Below are 8,506 nucleotides of genomic sequence, written 5' to 3' on the forward strand. Positions count from 1 at the left end.
AGAATAAAGCTGTGCGCTGAGGTAACGTCATCCCCTAGGGGGGACGCTTTCATGATACTTTTAGAAAGTGGAAGATTTCATGTCCTAACCATCGGTGCATTCAACCGGGTCTGGGCTGTGAATTGCTCTGCTACTGAGGTTTGTAAATTCCACTCAGTTCTCTGTTTTTTTTATATGATGTATTGATGACAATCAGCCAGATTCATCAATCTCCCGTTTTGCGAGGCCCTAATAGCGAATTATAGCGATTCGCTATTAAGGACTCGCAAAACGGGATTCATGTAGGATTAGCAAAAATTATTGCGATTCCTACTGATTCCTTATTTGCGATTAGCAAATTGCTAATCGCAAATAAGGAAAAACTCCCCATTCATTCCTATGGGCCAAAAGGCCCATAGGAATGAATGGGGAGTATTCCTTATTTGTGATTAGCAATTTGCTAATCGCAAATAAAATTGCGATTTGAAGGGTGCCAGGGGCGTCCAAAGGACACCCTGTAGCACCCCCCAAATGTCCATTTGAACAGGTGTTGCGCACACACATGTCCAGAGGACATGTGTGTGTGCAACATGCAAAAGTAAAAAATGCACAAAAGTGCTTTTTACTCGTTTATCGCAATTTACCACGAAGTCAGATTTCGTGGTAAATTGCGACCAAATATTGCGAATTCGCAATTTCTAATAGGGTGATGAATTGCATTTAAGGAATCTCTATTAGAGATTCCTTAAATCCAATTCCTCGCAAATATGCGAGTTCGCAAATAGCGATTTTTGCATTTGGGATGATGAATCCCAAATGCAAAAATCGCACTCGCAAACGGCCAGATTCTCAGAATCTGGCCATTTGCGAGCGCAATTCAGGTTCATGAATATGCCTGTAAATCTGTACTGCAGGGCTGGGTTTTAGTATACCTTTATGGTTTTTAATTGTGAAAAACCGAATAAAGTTTATATTGAAATTCCACTCAGACATTGACAGAAAAGGGACTAGTGTGGGCCGGATGAGCCATCCTTCCGGAATGGGTGGTTGTGGAGCAGTGCCATTTGAAGGGTTTGCCTCCAGCAGACACAAAGGAACCTGACACCAGCCTTTTTTCACCCCAGACTTCGTGGAGCCTTGACAGGGAAAGAAAAATACCTTCCAGAATCGAATGTGTTATGTAATGCCGCTGTATTTCTCCCCGCAGGGAATCACAACGCGGTCGTTACAATGACTACGTTGTGATTCCGCATACCATTACTCCGCAAGTCGGAAGAACAACTTGCGGAGGGGGGGCGCTGGATGTTGGAATAGTATAATTTACTATTCCAACTCCAGTCAGTGCGGACACTAGAGAAAGTGTTGGATTTTGAATCCAACAACTTCCCCCTCCGCAAGTCGTTGTTTCGACTTGCGGAGTGATGGTATGTGGAATCACAAAGCGGTCGCTGTAACAACCTTGTTGTGATTCCCTGCGGGGAGAAATATTCGCGGTAAACGTTGTTTACCTCCAGAATCTGATGTGATGAAAGGACAGGGTGCCCCCAATACAGAAATGTTAACACAGGTATAAATAGTGGACCTCCAGAGTCACTCTTCAGTATACACCTGAACCAGTGGTACAGTGTTACAGAAGAAGGACTGCCCTGCACCAGAGGACTGCTCTAATGCTATCAGAGAAACGGCTTTGTTGTCTGAAAAGGAAAAGTGGACCATCTCCCTTTGTGCCAGGCTAACTCAGTTGGTTGAACTTCTGTCAGAGCTACAGGGAAACAGCAAGTTCCAGAGGCCTTCCTGCAATTGCCCCAGCTGACCTGCTGAATTGGCTCTGCTTTGACCTTCAACTGGACCTGCCTGAGCCCAGCTGACATCTGCTGGAGTTAGTTCCTGATGTTGGACCCTTGCCTGGGATCAGTTGCACTCCTCCTGAGAAGAAAAATTAAATCCTCAAGGTTTGGATTCTTCACAAACAGTCTTGTTTGTGGAGATACTATGCACCCATGATTACTGCCACTGTGAAGGCCTGATGAACACACCTTTTGACTCTACAGCAACGGCAAGCAATTACTGAAACTCGAGATCTGCACGTCAAACTACGGTAACGACAGCCCGTATCGACCACCAATGCAAAGCTCCAGCAAAGAATGGCTGTAATGCCTGTCGGGATTTTCATGCTACAGTGACACCCATCCATGACACCTGTCCTGCTCCTAACACTGCAGTGGCAGCCATTTATGACATTCTCCCTGTGCCTCACGGCCTCCTCCACCTCAAGTGAAACTCTTCATGAAGGAGATTGAGAAGGTATTTTTTTCAGCAGGACTAACCTGGTCCCTGTATCCAGCCTGTGTAATATCCGACTCAACCAGAACCTGTGAGTTACCCCTGGTCTAGCATGACCAGATGGCGGAGTTTGGTGCTTTGTGCTTTTATGAGCTAAATCTACTTATGTTATTTTATGATATGCAAATTTGTAGAGCTTACTATCACCTGGCAGGGTATCCTGGCCCTGAGTAGGCGTGAGTCTAGCCACACTCAAGTCATAGTAGGACTTCTTAAAATGCGAGGGCTTCAGCTTCTTGTGGAATACAAGAAGTTAGGAGGAGGCTCCTAGCAGGTCATTCCACACTTTAGGAGTTATGGTTTGACCACCAGATCTGGGTTTCCATATACGTGGGATGTGTGAAAGTAGGAGCCCAGATGAGCGGAGCTGTCTGGAATGTTTGTGAAAGTAGATGCAATTGTTGATGTATGCTGGGCCAGAGTTATGTAGTGCCTTGTAAGTGTAGATGAGGAGTCTGAATTGTGCACAGTTTTTTAAACTTTGAAACTTAATAAATTCTGTTCAACCGATTGATCTTTTTGTATGTTTGGTATAATTTTAAATATTACAATTCACTCTATTTTTCTTGATTAGTTTGGTATTTTCCTTGTATTGTGGTGTACTTTTTTACTGTTGGTGTGCTGCCGAAATATTTTACACACTTCCTTTAAGTTAAACCCACCTGCTTTGTGCCAAGATATCAGAGGGTTACACTCAAGTTAATTTAATGGCTTTTTGTGGTTCACCCCAGCAATGACTGTGGTTGTTGCCCAAGTGGGGCGTCCATCTCTCAGTCAATAATCACATTTTTTAGACTAAACATTAATGTAAATTAAGTGTATACTTTTTCAAACCTAAGTTAAAAGAAAAATGTTACAGCACTAATATCTTAAAAGTTTAGTAAAAAAAGTAAATTAATTTTTATCCATTTAATTCATGTGTAATAATGTATTTAAAGAAAGAGTAATACAAATTACTTACACTAAAATCATGTTTAGAAATCATTTAAATAATTTATTGTTTTTACTAAACATTAACATTTACATTTACTTTTACACTAAAGTGTAGTAAAATATATTTACATTCATTAAAGGGCATGTTTATTTTTAGAATTCCAAATTATATTATTTATTTTTAAAATTATTGTCTTTTAGGTTTATTTTAAGTCCTTTCCTCACTATTTTCTTTGGAAGGGTGTTGTAGATCCAATGGTCTCAATATGTTTGTGAATTATTTGACACTGATTACCAATGCACTCTCATGCCTAATGTATCATATGTTTTGAGAGGATTCTTTAATAATAGATAGTCCCTCCTAGATAATATATATTACCTCCTCGTTAGTCTTCCTCGCCACATGATTTACGTAGTGAGCTTTAGCTCCACAACAGAACCCTCCAAAGCAAAAAGAAACCACCTCCCACCCCCTCCCAACATGGCCGACCAGTCCCACCTGACCTCTATAAGAGGCGGGCCGGCCCAACCAATCAGCCTGTTTTTTTTGTTCTGCACGATTCTCTCCAGAGCACTGTTCAGGTAAGATGGGCCGGCGTGAGCTGGCCCTTGGGGTTTAGGGTGGAGGACCTGCTCTAGCGGTTTCGAGTGCCTTATGCCTATATAAATCCCCCCCCTCTTCCTTCCCCCGGTCCTGTGGGGCCGGTTAGGTGCTGCTCTAGCGTGCCAAGGGTTTACAGGGGGGGGGGGGGGGCGGCCGGGGGTGTGGGGTGACTGTACATTCCCGTGGCTCCCCCGGTCGTTACAGTGGGGCCCTACCCATTAGGTGGACGCTTGGGCCCTGCGCATTCTCCTGTATGTGGTTACATGCGGGGGGTTGATACACCCCTCTGAGAGGTGTTTCTTATATTCAGCTGTGTCCGCCCGGTCACTACCGTGTGGGTGGGGTTCAGCAGCGGTGACTCTACGCCTAGGAGGTCCGCTGTAGCCGGGGACCCTGGTTCGAGTCCGGAAACTCGGGTTTCCGTTTGTTGCATTGACCAAGTCTGCCAGTACCTCGGGCCTGGCTTTGGGCCGCCTGGACATGCACTCGGCTAATGGACTCGAGATGTGAGTGTTTACATCTGACTGCCCCAAGAGGCAGATCACTTCGAATGAGTGTGTTATCTTTCCGTTACAGAGGGCCGCCGTTCCCACTATAATGGTGGGGAGGGGCGCAGACTCGGGTCAACAGGTGGCGCTGTTGCTCTGCCTACGTTGATTTTCTGCTTCTCCCGGTGCAGCTGTTAGCGCACGAGGGGGTTAAGAGATTCCTGTGCGCAGGTTAACTGTTTTGGAGTCTGAGGCGACAGGCGCGTGTGAGCTTGTCCTTCGCAGAGCCCTCACAAGACGGGGTTCGAATCCTGCCTGGGCGGTAGGGATGTTTTTAAACAGTGTTTTAAATCAAGATACAGTGTGTCTGCCCCACGGAGTCCGATCGTTTCTCCTGCGCCTCGGATCCCTGTGCCTGAGGAGTGGCGATCTCGATTGGCGGTCATCGGACTGGAGCTTTCCGTGCATTATGTACGGGACGGCGCGAGGTTCCCTACTCGGGGCGGTCCTACCTTTTAGGTCGGTGGGTCCTCGGGGCTCTGACGGGTCCGGGGGCTCCCCCCGGCAGCACGGTTTTTCGCGGCGCTGTGCGCTGCCGCCTCACTTCATTTTGGCCCCTACGGGTCGCGGCGGTTTGCCGCGCTGGAGTTGGCTACGTGCACCTCCCACCTCCCGCCTCTCGAGGGCGGGGTTTGGTTACCGCCAGGTGCGGCCAATGTGGTCCTTCATCGGGCTGGCGCGGATCCTGCTTCCTCAGCGTCTTGGAGGGCGTGCAGGGCGCGTCTACCCCATCCTCGAGGGGCCGGTGTTCGCTCCTCGGTAGGGGCGTTTTTCATTTTGTTTCAGTTCCCAGGGCACTGCTTTTTGTATATCGACCCTGTGGGGCTTGACGGTGGCAGGCATCACAAGGTGCTTTCTTGCTTCTACATGTGTCCTGACGTTGGCTACTGGCCAGACTTACAGTGCTGCGCTGGCGCGCTCTATGGGGGCGCGGTGCATCCTGGGGTCAGGTCCCTTGTGGAGCCCTGTGTACTTCGGAGCTATAGCTCTTTGGTGATGGTACTGTTGGTGCGGTCAGCCCTCGCAGGCCGGGGTTCGGATCCCGCCTATGCTGTAGGGGTGTCCCAAGGTGGACATTTCCACAAAGTTTTGAAGTCATCCCGGTTACTCCGGGCTGTGTGCATACGACACGCTGTGGAGGGGTAGTGTACTCTTCCCTCTACGGGCGGCCATACGGCCTGTGATTTTAGCCCGGGCCCTGGGTTCGTTTCCAGGCCTCGGCGGGGCTTGGGCTCGAAATCCCTGGGAACTGTTTATTTCCTCTGGGTTTTGGAGGGCCCTCCGCGTCGGCCCCACGGGGCTTCGGTTGCCTGGTCTGCTCCTTGGGGAGGGAGGCTGGTGGCACTGTGGATTGCTGCGGCTACGGCAGGGGCTGGGGTTTGTCCTCAGGGTCACAGGTTCATATACCGACTGGTACACTCTGCCTTTCATCCATCTGTGGTCGAGAAACATTGTTCCTTTGAGTTGGGTTACAACGAACATCTGTATTTCAGCGCCAACATACCCGTAGTGGTGTATGGCACTTTCCGTAGACATATATTATGTTTGGAAACAGCGGCTTTCGTACTGCCGCCTTGTACCCTGGCTGGGGTATTGTGCGCGATTTTTGTATCATGTTGCGCTTCGGTGAAGGTCCTGGCCCGAGTTTCGGCTGTTGCCAGTCTCGGGCTGGTTCTGCCACTCCCTTTTTCGCCCCGAGAGACTGACAGTCTGGGGCGCTTCGGGCTTGCTGTCCGGGCTGGCTAGTCTGGCGGATGTCCCGCGGGGTCCCACCATCTCGACGGGTTGGGGTCCCGGCTCCTTCCCGTGCCTCACCTGTTAAAACCTGCGAGTGGGGGTTCCCGCTCGCGGTGGCGAGTACTTCCGTTGGGCTGGCGTTCTGGCCCTGGGGGGGAGCTGTGCTCCTGGCCCGCCTGGTGGATCTTCTTCGCCGGGTGTGGGTCTTGGGGGTTCCCTGTCTGGCCGTGTGCTTCCTCACGGCCTCGTTTTTGTCCCCCCCCCATGGGAATATGGCTTCACATCTGGCGGTGTCTCTCATCCATCGGCTTCCTGGCCCATGTCCGGTGGTCCCTTCGGTCCTCGTCTCGGGCTTGTCCTCCTTCGGGGGGGGCGTGTGCCTGGTCCCGGTGCTTCCCTCTGGTGCTTTCAGGGGGGGGGCGTCCTTTGGCGCCGGGTCGTTTGGCGTTGAGTTCTCCTGCGGCCGCTCAGCACCTCGTGCTTCGGGGGTTGCTGGATGTCTTCCTGGCCGGCCGTTTTTTTGATGTGCTCGCTTCGGCAGCACTGTTAATACACTTGGAGGTGACTGGCTTGGCCCCTGCACGTTTTCGTGTGGCTTTCCATTTGCCGGGGCTTGGGTCCCCGGGTCTTGGTCGGGTTGGGCGCCCTGATGGGGGTGTCACCGGTCCAGGCCCTTCGGGCCGTCTTCCCCCGGGGGCCGACGGAGTCGGGTCTGGCCTTCGTGGCATGGTCTCGCCCTGCCCCGGTGGTGTTTCAACGCCTAGGGCCTCGGCTCGGTCTGCCTCCGAGGTCTCTGTTCACGGAGGGGGGCTCGGCCCTCCGGCCCGGGTTCTACTCCTCCTTCCGGGTCCTTATTACCGGTCTTTCGCGTGGCCTTTCGGTCTGCTGGACGCATCTCCCCCGTGCCCTCTGAGATCGCGGTTCCTCGGCAGGAGGCGCTTGGGCAGGGCCGGGGTGCTCATGGACGCCCGGCGGCGCATGGCCTTGTTTTGGAACGTTGCAGTGGTGTGGTGCCTGGCGCCCGCGCGTGGTTGCCACGCAAGTCGTGGTGCGTTCCTGTTTTTGGTTCCCGGCGGGGTCCACCGCCCCGGGTTCCCTCTCCTTTGACCGTGCTGGCGATTCGAGCCTCCTGGCCGATCCCGGATCTTCCCGTGCAGTGGTTGGGTCCCCCGCTCTCGGCGTCGGTGTTGAGCCGGCTCTTGTCGTCTGGCCTGCCTCCTTGTGCAGGCCTGGTTCTGGAGCGGAGGACGCTGCTGGCTCGGGGGTTGTGGCTTTGCTGCTGGGCTCCCGCAGGCATTCCAGTGCTCGCTTCGGCAGCACGTATACATATTTGGAAAGATACAGAGTAGATTGGCACGGCTCCTGCGCAAGGAGGACACGCAGGATTCGTGGAGCGTTCCATGTTAGTGGAGATGTGTAGCTCAGGGGTTGGAGGCGGCAGTCCCGGTAGCTGAGATTGGTCCTGCACCTGAGTTCGATTCCCCGCCTAACGGTGGGTCTTGGGCTTCAATACTTCCATGGACTCGAGAATTCTCATGCCGGTGCCTACTCGTCTCACGGGTTCACACTCTGCAACTCTGGGCAGATGCTTGCTTAATCTCCACTTGGGCCGCTTGCGGCGGGATGCCTGTCTCTCACCTTGTATCCTGCAGCCTACGGCCATACCACCCTGAGGGCACCTGGTCTCGTCCGATCTCAGTAGTTAGGCAGGGTCGGGCCTGGTTGGTACCTGGATGGGATACCTCACAAGGGAATACCTGGTCGGGTTCCCAAGGCACGCACCTGGTTGCCTTTGGGCGATACGTGCGCTAGGCACATCGCAATACTCTGACATGCTCCCTCTCTCGTTTTACGAGCTCTTCGGGGCCCGCCCTTTTGGGACCCGGCCCTCGGTGGCGGTTCCTCGCCTGTCAGGTTTCCGTGGTGTCGATGGTGTCTGCTGGGCGGATGGGAGTGCGGGGGTCGTTCCTCCGCTCCCCGCCCTTCTTGCGGGTTTTGCCGGACGGGGTTGCTCCTCCGGCTTGTCCCCCGTGTCCTTCCCGGGGTCCCTTCCCTGGGGCCTCGGACTCAGGTGGCTTTGCCGCTTTTCCCGGCCAACGTGGTTCCTCCCTTGTCCGGGCTGGTTGTTCGGCGTGCGGTTTTGGCGTCTCTGAGCCGCACGTTTTTTCCTTTCCCGGTGGGATGGCCTGGGTTATGCCTTTGGGCCCGGTTTGTTCGGGCCGCTAGCCCTCGTTCCTCCTTGGTTCGCGGGCTTTCACGGGCTGGCATCCTTCCCTACGCTTCGCTGGGTTCGGTGGATCCGGCGGGGGCCCTGGGTCGGTCCGCGAGGTGTGGCTCTGTTCCCTGGGCCCCCTTCGTGGGT

The 8,506-nt window shown here is 52.8% G+C and overlaps 1 non-coding gene across 1 annotated transcript; it reads left to right on the plus strand.

Annotated features, from left to right (window-relative positions):
• Positions 1-7,445: 7,445 nt before the first annotated feature.
• Positions 7,446-7,552, plus strand: LOC147722300 (U6 spliceosomal RNA). Its single transcript, XR_015295372.1, has one exon. It is a non-coding gene; the product is annotated as a U6 spliceosomal RNA (small nuclear RNA).
• Positions 7,553-8,506: the final 954 nt, after the last annotated feature.

This window comes from Lissotriton vulgaris, chromosome 4_1 (assembly GCF_964263255.1).
Source record: "Lissotriton vulgaris chromosome 4_1, aLisVul1.2, whole genome shotgun sequence".
NCBI lineage: Eukaryota > Metazoa > Chordata > Amphibia > Caudata > Salamandridae > Lissotriton > Lissotriton vulgaris.